This window comes from Miniopterus natalensis, chromosome 2 (genome assembly GCF_054644295.1).
Source record: "Miniopterus natalensis isolate mMinNat1 chromosome 2, mMinNat1.hap1, whole genome shotgun sequence".
NCBI classification, from domain to species: domain Eukaryota; kingdom Metazoa; phylum Chordata; class Mammalia; order Chiroptera; family Miniopteridae; genus Miniopterus; species Miniopterus natalensis.
The window spans coordinates 154,350,232-154,362,024 of record NC_142082.1 but is presented as its reverse complement, the minus strand read 5'-3'; the positions used below and the strand labels follow the sequence as shown (position 1 = coordinate 154,362,024).

Genomic DNA, 11,793 nt, shown 5'->3' with positions numbered 1-11,793 from the left:
GGGGCGGGGCGTATGGAACATCTCTGCCGTCATTCTTTCAGGGTGGCATTACGAGTGAGCGACACTCCTTTCCTCTGTGCCAGGAATTGGCCGCAGAACCCATGTCCTCAGCACATCCACTGCCAGTCCATCAGAGAGAGATGAAGTCTGTCATCCCTGCTTTAGACGAGTGAATGAGTTAGGTGAGTAGATACTACCCAAATTGGCTTTGAAAGCAGTGAGGCAATTTAGCCCAGGGCCCCAGTTCCCAGAAATGTTTACCGCATGTCCATCATGTGTGCGACAATGCTAATAACAGGATACTGATAGAAATAAGCCACCACCCCTGACCTTGAAGAGCTTACCACCTTGTGCAGATGTTCACTCTAATCATAACTAGAGTGTCCTTCAAATATGCCCACTTCTGTCAGGAACATGGGGCCCTCTGGCTTGGCCCCCTCTTCAGTCCTGGTCCAATCTGTCCATTAACGATTTACTAATAGTCATGAACCAGCTTTTCTGTAAAGTCGAACATCACGTTTTTGTTTTTTATGGTATGCTTTTTCTCACTACTATCCATACATAGTCTTCTCTGTACTTCATTAAAAAAAAAAAAATTACGTGATTCTTCTTTATTAAAAGTACCTACTAGGCACCATAGCCTATGGAGCCGAGGGCTCAGCAGCTTGAGCCCTCTAGGAGCAAAGCCAGGGAAGTAAGTACTGAGAGAGAGGCGAGCTGTGTGCATGTGTATTTATACCTATGCCTTTAAAACACTTCTGTAAAAAGTATTAGAGGAGTTATCATTAAGACACTAGTTCTGACGAAAAGTCAGTTGATTTTGTCTTTGTGCTAACTGTAAGGGTATTTTCCATCCTTATGTTTCAGTCACATAAGAGTGTTTTTCTTTTCTTGTGTTAACTTCAGAAACAATATAAAATGCACACCGGTTGACACAGGCTGACTTCTGCACTTGACGTAACCATTTCCATTTATTCCTCCAGGAGACAGATGAAAGGTAGAAGATTGTCAATTCTGAGGAGCAAACGTGTACTGTAATTACTTTGGTAGGGTTGGCTGGTGCTTTCTCAAATGGACGTCATAGTTTGTTACTAGTAAAGAAAAGGAAAATGTAATCTGCATTGTTGTGTCGTTTTTCTAAAAAAACCCCAAAACTAAATAGGGGCTCCTTAGATGTCTCTGCAGTGTTTTCATATCTAGTGGACATTTTGGGGGAAATGATAATCTGTAGAATGAATAGTTCTGTTATGACTGATACTTTGTTATCAAGATTGTATTGAGTCTGAAATGTGTGGCTTCAAATGTAAACATTATCATATGGTTCATTTAAATGCGATGATGCCTATGAAGCACTTGCCCAAACAGCGTTCGTTTTGTGTTTAGAACTCTAGAAGGAAACCTCTTCAAATAAAGTAGTTCTAAAGCGGCTTTTGTTGTCTGGTAGGTAGTGTGTACCAGCTGCGCACCCTGGGCTCTGCCCCAGCTGGGAGGAAACAGGTGCAGCAGGAGACGGGCCCTGCCCGGGGCAGGTGGCGCCCGTGGTGGCAGGAAGAGCCAGGTGCGGCCGCACACACTGAGAGCTGTTGGCGTTGCCAAAGGGATCTGCGAGGAGGACCTCTGACTCCTTATAATCCTGAGTAAAAAATGAAGTTTACATCCCACAGCTTCCCAATTATGGCCCGCTATGATCTGTACCTCCCTCTGTTTTCTAACTTTCCCCACTTTCCTTTTCAGCACCCTTCGTTCCAGGAAAACTGAAACCACTGCTTCTTGCATCTCTGTTGCGTCAGTTATGACTGGCTGGCTGGGAGGGCACTGGGGGGCAGTGTCACAAAATGGGGTTCAGATGCTAGACGACACCCCATGGATGTCCATTCCCTTTCATCCTCTGAGTGCCCCACATGTGGGAGCACTCCTGCACACACATGCCCCTCTTACACAGACGGTTTTAAGAACGATCCAAATTGAATTCTACCACCCCATAAAAAAACCAAAGACTTACCTGCCTTTTCCCCAGGGAAGACAAGCAAAAATCCTATCCAGCTACGGCATCGAAAGGGGACATCACAGTTCACTGAGTCTCAAGTCCGGGGTTGTCAGGGCACGTCCACCCTCCTAACTCTGTTTTTACAACCTATAAGTTAATGAAAAATTTATTTCCTACACACCCAGGACACAACAAAACCACCACATTCAACGCTAATTGAGCACTTACTCTGTGACAGGAGATCTAAGCATTTTTAAATATATATTTCTTTATTGATTTCAGAGAGGGGAAGGGAGAGAGAGAGAAATGATGATGAGAGAGTCGTCACTGATCAGCTGCCTCCTGCACGCCCCAGTGGGGGCACCGGGGATCGAGCATGTGCCCTGACTGGGAATCCAACCACGATCTCTTGGATTCTAGGTCGATGCTCAACTGCCAAGCCACGCCTGGCCGGGCTCTAAGCATTTTTATATAACTTTCTTAATCCTCACAACAATACCATGTGGTAAATATGAATATTGCCCAACATCGCAGCTGAAGAAACAGGTACTGCAGGTCACAAACTGCCATTTGGAAAGAGGGTGAAGGGAAAATTGCACACAGCAGTCACTGATTCAAATTGTATGCTTTTTCCTGCAGGTAGGGGCTAGCTAGCAGGGGCTCCCTGCCCTGGTGGTGGAGTGGGTTTCTGGTCAACCAGCCTGGGAGCCCTTGGCCCTGCTTTGCAGCGGGATGCCCGTGGTCGTGCCTGAAGGGATGGGCAGTCCTCTTCCAGTTGGCCTGGTCATGGGAGGTGTGTGGAAGAAGCCAGAGGATTTCTGTGAAGGCTGGGGAATTCTAGGTCCCTTTTGTGGGCTGTGAACATTTCCTTGGCAATAAAAACCTTTTAAAAAGCCAGTTAGATGCTGATAGGTCTGATACCTGGCAACTCTGTGGGCCACAGGCCCAGATCTCATGGAGGCCAGGTCCTTGAACTTGGAGCCCATCTTTGTGATTTCTGTCTCTTGGCCACAGGTTTCTCACTCATATCCTTCACCCTCAGCTTAGAGGCTCCAGGCTCTTCCTCAGCTTTGGAAAAACCTGGAACAGTACACCTGAAACTACTATAAGATAATATTGAATGTCAAATGTAATTGAAAAATAAAATTCAAAAAGAAAAACCTTAGACAATAGGGATCTCCCCTTGCCCAAGACTACGTCCTAGGGAATACTACTTGAGTAGAAATGACTGTTTCTGTGTGCAGGAGGAGTTTGGGGATGAAATTCAACCCTATTTCTTTGCCTCCTCCAAGGGCCCAGTCCTACTATATTGTCCCAAATCTCTGTTCATGCATCTTGTTTGAAGCAGAGACTGGCTCTTGCAGTTCTGCAAGGTGTGTGTTATCCAATCCTTTGCAGTTGCCTGGCTGCCAGTGAAGGATTAAAAGTATGGACTCCACAGTAGGACTGGCTGAGCTTGCTTTTCAGCTCTGCCAGTTTCTAGCCTTGGTCAGTTACTGCATCTTCCTTGGCCTCAGTTACTTTTCCTGCAAAATAGATATAACAACAGTATCCACTCCATGGGATGATTGTAGAGATTGAATGAGAACATCCGTGTAAAGCATTCAGAATGGCACCTGGCACATGGTGTGCAAGAACGTGAGCTGTTATTACCAAAGCCTACAGCTGTTTCTTTTACACCTTCAAATGGGCAAGTTTGCCAGTCTCCTTAAGCCTTTCTTAAAATACCTCACTGAAACCATTAAGAGGTAGTTATCAAATTCTAAGACCCGGATATGTTTCTACCACTTCTCCCAAGGAACTGGCTCAAAGGGTCTGAGTCCCAAGATACAGCAATGTAATCGTTGCCTTGTGCCCTACGTGAGGCCAGGGATGGGGAGTCCTGCGTATCCTACCCCTCATCTTGACTTAGCTGATTCCCTATTTCAGCTTTAGATAATTTGCAACATCCCATCCCAAGTACCAAACTCTTTATTAAGACTTTGATTGGACCAGCTCAAGTCATGAGTCCATGAGTGCTGGGAAAATTTCCCAGGGTTGAGACACGACCGAAGAGAGGGGCTGGCGACTCCAGAACTACATCAAGTTTATTAAGGGAACTTATAGACAAAAGTATCATCTTGGGGGGCAGCAAGAAAGTAGATCTCTATACCCAAAAGGGGATGGGGCTTGTTCCATAGAGTCAAGTGGTTTGTAGCCTTGTGGAATGTGCTTGTTAAGAGTTGTATAATCCAGAGCAGTGAGCAAGTTAATGGGCCCACTTACCTATGCAAGGATATTCTTCTCGGTGATACCAGGCCACCCCTGCTACAGTGAACTGTCAGCTTTCTTCGTAAGATGACATTGGTCATGCTAAGCACTGGGCATCATTCTACTTAACAATGAGGCCATCACTATGGTGGGGGTTTGGGGGAGCTCCAGCTCAGCCCCATGGAATAAATTTCTCTCAGATAATAGGGCCCTTACCAGGAGAAAGGGGTGTCCACTGTTGCCTCCCCAAAAGACCCCCCTGAACAACCTGCTGATTCAGCAGAGCAAAGTTTATGTTTACTGTAGTGAGGGAGGACACCACTTTGAAAGAGTCTTAGTCATGTCTCAGAAGGGGAGAGTCAGGTTTTGAGGCCTGGGCTGGGTGAGTTTAAAGCAGGTCTCGAGACTGCGCAGAGCGTATGATGTAAAAGCTTAGGGCACAGGGCTTTGTGGGCACAGTGTAGTGAGAACCTTCGAGCTAGCCTTGATGAGCGAGCTGGGAGTCTTGGTAAGTAGGCTGGTGAGTTGGTCCACAGTGTAATGGAAGACGAGCCTTATGAAGATACTTGTACCTGGATACAGCTTCAGCTGCGTCTCTTAGCACATGTGTTTGTCTTACATCATAGTTCTTACGTGCATTCCTTAGTCCTGTTTTGAAGTCTCCTTGTTGATAAGTTGTTTCACTTTTTTATCACCTCCAGTCAGGGCACACAGCAAAGCCTGTACACTGCAGATTCTTAACATATTTGTTGAATTTAGAAGGTTTTGAAACCTCACTGAGTTTTCTAAAAAGAAATGTAGTTTTTGGTTTATCCAGCCATAAAATTTCCTTAGAGGAAATATAGTGTTTTCTTGATGAATGACCTTTAGTAGGAAAACCTTGCAGTTAACCTGTCCAGCAGGTGGGAGAAGTTCCAGCTCCTGGCCAGGGCTGGAAAGAAACTCTACGCACTAATAGGAGTGATGGCAAAGCCTGGGAGCTCAGGAGCATGCAGGTAAGTGGAAACTGAGCTCCCTCGCTTGACGTGAGGGCTCTAGTGATGTTACTGTCACTTACTGAACCAATCTTTTTAGGTTGAATGCCGCAAACATGCAGGAAACAGAATTTGAGTACTGGATGAAAAGAGAAGTCGAAAAATGAGAAGGATGTTGTTGCTAGAAAGTGTGTTGGGTCAGTGGCAGAGGGCCAGTCTCTGGCCTGTGGTTTGATCTTCCACGAACCAGGGTAGGACCTCCTGAAGGGAAAGGAAGTCCAAAGAGCAGAGATCGCACCCCTCGGGTCACGTCCAGCCCTGGTAGATATGGGATGGTGCTGATGGAAGGACAAGAAAGCAGAGGCAAGAGATCTAGAAAGAGACACTTTTATGCAAGTGGTTTGAGGCTGGAGGTGTGACTTTTCTCATAAAACATGGTGTATATGTACATGTTTGCCTGCTGGACTTATTTTACCAAAGTTTCTACAATCGAAACAATGTCCTTTTGAAAGTATGGGGGTGGGGGTACTATATTAGTTTCTTAGGGCGGCATAGCAAAGTATCACAAATGAACTCTAACCTTAAAACCACAGAAACACATCCTCTGATAGTTCTGGAGGCTGCAAGTCCAAAATCAAGGTAGCAGGGCCATGCTCCCTCTGAAACCTGTAGGGGAAGCCTTCCTTGACACTTCTGAGCTTGTGGTGGTTTGCTGGCAATCTGGCGTTTCTTGTCACTACATCACTCCAGTCTCTGCCTTGGTCATCACATGGTGTTCTCCTTGTGTGTGTCTGTTTCCACCTCCTGTCTTCTTAAAAGGACACCTGTCATATTGGATTAAGAGCCCACCCTACCCAAGTATGATATTATCTTAACTAGTTACATCTGCAACAACTCTACGTTCAAATACGGTTAAATTCCTTGGTCAAGGGGTTAGGACTTAAACATACCACCTTTTTCTGGGGGAACACAATTCAACCCATAACAAGTACTAAATCTTAATTCAAAACTTCTAAAATTTGCTACTTTCTACATAATGCCATTCATTGAGAAGGGGCACATTGCATGGCATGAGGACTGCGGAGTCGAATACTTCTCTCAGCTCCCCACCTCAGCATGATGCAGTCAGTATTTTTAAATGATTATGAGTCTAAAGGAGCAGGTTAGATTAGTCCTACACTGTTCATCATGCTTTGACTTCTATTTTTAATCAACAACAAGGTGTCTTTCTCAGTTGAGTGCATGAGTTAACAGGCTTACATGTCAGTAAACGATGTTTATGAATTCACTGCTCTCACTGCATAGTGTCCCACAGGTTGATCTGTGCCACCTTCAGATATCTGGAAGGTACCGATAAGCCAGAATCCTTTATAAGCACCAGGCACTGACGCTAGCTAATTAAAAAAACCAAAAAATTAGTTAAAACATACGAGTTAGCTTAATATTGAAAAGAAAATGAAAAGCAGGAGCCACAGCTCTGGCAAGTGGGAATTCAGGGACAGTCTCTTCAGGGCTCCACTGATGAGATAAATGAACTCAGCTGACTTTAGGCCTCATGTCATTGGCTCAAAATGAGAATTCAAGGAGGGAGCACCCTAATTGTCCAGCTGGAGTCCTATGCCCACCCTTGGAACAGAGCAGGGCACTTGATGGAGGGTCCACCCCACGTGGGAAGTTGATTCTCGGGAGCAAAGCCAAGAGTTAAGCAGTGGAGTCGAGGCAGTGCTGTTCCCATTCTCAGAACCATCTGCCACATCTGAGTCCAGAGTCAGCATAAACCCCTGTACTGTGGGGGCACTTGTGGGAAAAGGGAGATCACCAGATGCCTATCCCATAGGTATTTTAGGAAAATAACAAAAACAGATCCAATGTCAGGGCTTTACCGTGTTAGATATCGTGCAAAGGTGACTGATTTACTCATTTCTTATATCTGAGTAGCCTTTAAGGGGAGACAGAATAGATGGGGGATTATTCATGAACATGTTTAGCATTCATCCCCAAATATCCCTGAATATTCTATAGCTCAAACTCTTGACAACACATAACCCTTCAGACATGAACTGGGAACTCACTTTCTCTAACTACAGGTGCCTAATTGTGAGAGGACGTTCTGACCTTCTCCCCGTCTGGTTGGTGCCACAGCAATGCCATCTACTTCTATTACCTTCATCTGGGCCACATGATAATTTTCATGGATCCTTTGTATTTTTGCCTTCATGGGTCCCCTTTTTAATTAAAAAAAATTAAAAATCACATTTTCTGATTATCTTGGTCTAAAGACAAATGTAACTCAGGATGGATTCATTATTATGTATTCATGTTTTTGTTCTGATTTTAAGAAATTTAAACTATTTTTCTGGGCCTCTAAAAGCACTGTGGCACAGTGCCTCCTGGGCTTGCCCAGTCCAGGACATGCCCACCTGCCTCTCTGCCCCCGCACTGCTCCATGAGGGAGCAGGGTGCCATCCAGAGGTCCCTTTCCGAGAAGCCTGGCATCAGCCTGGATGCAAATACCAATTTCACTCCCACCAGCTGGTGACCTGGCTTGGACCCCACAGCTCTCAGTTTCCTCATTTGTGAAGTGCTAGTAATAATACTGGCCACCTCATTGGTTTCTTAGGAAGATTACCTGAGGAAATGTCTGTAAACACTTCCTGCAGGATCTCACATGTGGTGGATACTCCACACTCAACAGCTGCGCTTATTTCTTGTGCCCACGATTCCTACGTTACGAATGTAACAACCTTGCAGAAGGTGCCCCTGGAGGAAATCCAGCTGATTATTTAATGACTTGATCCCTTCCAGGACCTGACGCACCTGCAGGAGGGGATTCGATGAGGGGGTCCAGGTGAGTCCCATGTAATCAAGGCTATGGCTCAAAAACAGCTCATCCCCAGGGCAGTGGAGGGCGTCTCTTGTGCATTTTGTTGGAAGAGAGGCTGGAATGAGGGAGTGGAAGCAGCGGATGAGACTGCCCTGTGTGCCCCGGGATCGTTGGTGCTCTTGGTGGGTTCCGGGCTCAGGTAGGCACATCAGCTGTTTTGTAACAGAGGAGCCAGTGCTCCTGGGACAAATTTCTGTTGTGGAGAAGGGTGCTGTTTCCCGGGCTCCCCGGATGGTGCTGGCCAGCCCCTGTGCAGACCCAGGCAGAGCGAATCTGTGCCGCTCAAACCTAAGGAAAGGCGCCGGCCTGCGTGTGCTCCCGCTCCGTCTTCAGAGCTGGCTGCTGTGTTCCAGTGGCGCTGCTGTTTGTCTGTTCTGAAGTCTCTTCCGGTCTGTTGTGGGTCTTGAATGTCACCAACCTTCAGAGGCAGCTTTGTAGAGGGGGGTTTAATGTCGCACACTCCAGAGTTTGTTGCATCGCTTCCAAATATCTCCCATGAAGGTGCCTGGCCAGGAGTCTGTGTGAAGGGTGGTGATTGTTGTTTCTTTGGCACAGTCACCCTTCTCTTTCCTCCTGAGCTTTGTAGAGTTACTTAATTCTGCTGTACAAGGAGGGGGGTAATCTTCCCGAGAGGAGGCTGGAGTGAAATGGGAAGTAAAACCTGGTACCATATATCCACCATCCTGCTTAGATCTGAACACATCCAACACATAGAAAAGTCCAAGTAAAGAACATTGAATGTTGAGAGAGAAATCTGGAAAAAATTACCATGGGATTAGGTTTGTCGGCATGCAACAGAAACCCTAAAATAATAGCGCCTTACATAAAATACAAGTTAATTTTTCTCTGATGAAACAGAAGCCTGGGGGCAGGCAGCCCAGGGTTGGTACAGCCAGGGGGTGCTGGGGCTGGTCTGTCCCAGGTTGTGAGAACTGACTGTTAGCATCTCTTCCCAGTGATGCCACATTGCTAACTCAAAATTGATCATGGTTGGGAATTTATATCACAGAAATTGGCAAATGCTTCAAATCAGGGGGTTGCCCCCACAGAGAGCCTTTTGTTTAGCATTTATCAGCACATCGCTGGGTACAGCTCTCAACAGACCCAGGCTCTTTCTGTTGCACTGCTCTGCCTTATATGTGGCTTCTGTTCTTATGGTCATTCATGTCCATAATGGCTGCAGGAGGCTAGAAGTCCAAATCCAAGGTGCCAGCAGGGCCATGCTCTCTCTGACACTCTGGATGGAATCCTGCTTTGCCCCTTCTTAGATTACAGGTGTGGCCTACACTCCTTAGCTCGCAGCTGCATGACTCCAATCTCTGCATTCATTTCCATAGGGTGCTCTTATCTCAACAGTCATATGATTACTGGCCCATAGGACTCTAGTATGACCTTATTTAAGGTCATATTCTGAGGTACTGGTGTTAGGTCTTCAGCATATGTTTCTTGAGGACATGACTCAACCCATAGCAATTGGTGAGGAAATAGTATATTTTACCACTTATTTCACTGTATATTTCATTCAGTGAAGAAATTGTTTTTTCCCCTTTAGACACTTAATTGTTCTAAAGCTGTCAGTGTCCTAAACTCTAGCATATTTGGTGCTAACTTGTATGTGGTAAATTCTTCAACAAATATTTGTTAAGCAATTCTATCTATCTATTATCTATCTATCTATCTATCTATCTATCTATCTATCTATCTATCTATCATCTATCTATCTATCATCTATCATCTATCATCATCTATCTATTTATTTATTGGACTGGCTTAGATGACACTGAATTGACATGGTGTTTGGGGGAGTAGAGGAGTGTGCAATGGGCTAATTGCTTTAGCCAAGATCACAGCTTTACCCCTGGTGCCAAGGCTGAAAACAGTTTTCCTGGATCCCCACAAGAGGGAAAGGAAGTATCTCTCTCTCTCTCTCTCACTCTCTCTCTCTATCTCTCTGTCTCTCTGTTTGTCTCTCTCTCTGTCTCTGTGTGTGTGTGTGTGTGTGTGTGTGTGTGTGTGTGTAAGGAGCTGTTGGTAAGAGGAGAGGGAATTAGATAGTGGATGGTAACTACAAATGTCCACTACCGTATGCTGGCAATAAGTGTAAAGTAGTTAAGGAAGGGAAATGGTATTTGGAGATGATATGGTTGGTTTTGAGTTTTCAAAGTTGAAAGGACTTGGGCCAGGACAGTGATATGAATAAGTCTGTGTGGGGTGGGACCAGGGAGACTTACTAAAGCTTCCAGTCCCAGAGAATTGCAGGACCATAAAGGTAATATGGGTGGAGGTAGGATTTTAGAAAAATTTGAAACAAAGCAGTGTTACTTAGATTTAATACTGTAGGCAGCTGAGGATATCTGTAAGCTCTGAGCATGTGACAGTATGTGTAATTGGCTGAAGTGCAGAGAAGTGGAGGCAGGAAGATCAATTAACAAGCAATTGAGATAAAATACACAAGAGGTTCTGAAGTCCTCAAACAGGGTGGTAGCAGTGGAAATGGGTGCTTTTTGGAGACTTTATGAGGAAAGAGCTTCAAGATTTGTATAGGGGTTAAAAGTAAGTGGAATCAATGATGATTTCAAGATTTTGATTCTGAAAGGTAAGTACTATACTGCTACTAACAGAGAAGGAGCTTGAGAGGGGAGCTGGAAGAGGAGTTATGGTTTCAGTCAATTTGCGTTTAGAGTAACAAGGAGATATCAAAAGGGAACTAAACAAGTGTAGCTAAAGAGAAGAGCATCCGGTCAAGGAGTGAACCTCTGGGACACCCACAGTTGGAGGAGAAGTTGACAGAAACAAGAACAGTGCGATGTCAAGAAAGTCAGGAAAAAAATTTCTGATGAAATTGTAGAAGAATATGGAATTCATGAAGCTTAAAGCTCCATGGATTTACATTTCAGGCCTAGAGATTAGACCTAAGGAGTAATAAAACATGGAAGAAGGTAAAAAATGGTTTATATACAAAAAATATAAAATCAAATATAACTTGATTAATATGGCAGAAACTGTTGGCTACCTCACCATATATATTTCCCAGTTTTTTCTTCATATATTGGTTATCTATTGCTGTGTAACTAATTGCCACAAACTGTAAATTAAAACAACACACATTTATTATCCTGCAGTTCCTATAGATCAGGAGTCTGGGTTTGACTTATCTAAGTCCTTTGTTTAGGGCCTCACAGAGCTGGAGTCAAAGTGTTACGTGGGCTGCGTACTTACCTGGATACTTGATAGGGGAAGAATATATTTTTACATTCAGTCAAGCAGTTAGCAGAATTAATTTCCTTATGGTTGCAGAACTGAGAATCCTGACTTCTTGCTGCCTCAGCTGCCAGAGGCTGTCTCCTCAGCTCCTTCCCATGGGGGTCTCCCAACATGCCTCATTTCTTCAAAGCAAGCTAAGGAAAGAGAATTTCTAGAATGAGTCTTAGCAAGATAGAATCGTACATAATGTAACATAATCAAAGAAGTGACATTCCATCACCTTTGCCACATTCCATTGGCTAGAAGCAAGTCACAGGTCCCACCTACACTCAAGGAGAAGGAATTACAGAGGAGTGAAAAACAGAAGGCAGGGATCAGTGGGGGCCACCTTAGAGTCCGTCTGTGTGGCTAGTTCTAGATCATGGTTGATCTAAGCCAACTGTGATACTGTGTTTCCTGCTTTCCCGATTTCCCTTGCTGTAAGGAAGGGTCAT

At 44.8% G+C, this 11,793-nt stretch overlaps 1 long non-coding RNA gene across 1 annotated transcript; it reads left to right on the top strand.

Moving 5' to 3' along the window:
* The first annotated feature begins 2 nt into the window (after positions 1-2).
* LOC148093886 (uncharacterized) lies at positions 3-1,428 on the top strand. The gene is made up of 2 exons (XR_015714069.1): positions 3-182; positions 632-1,428. It is a non-coding gene; the product is annotated as an uncharacterized LOC148093886 (long non-coding RNA).
* Positions 1,429-11,793: the final 10,365 nt, after the last annotated feature.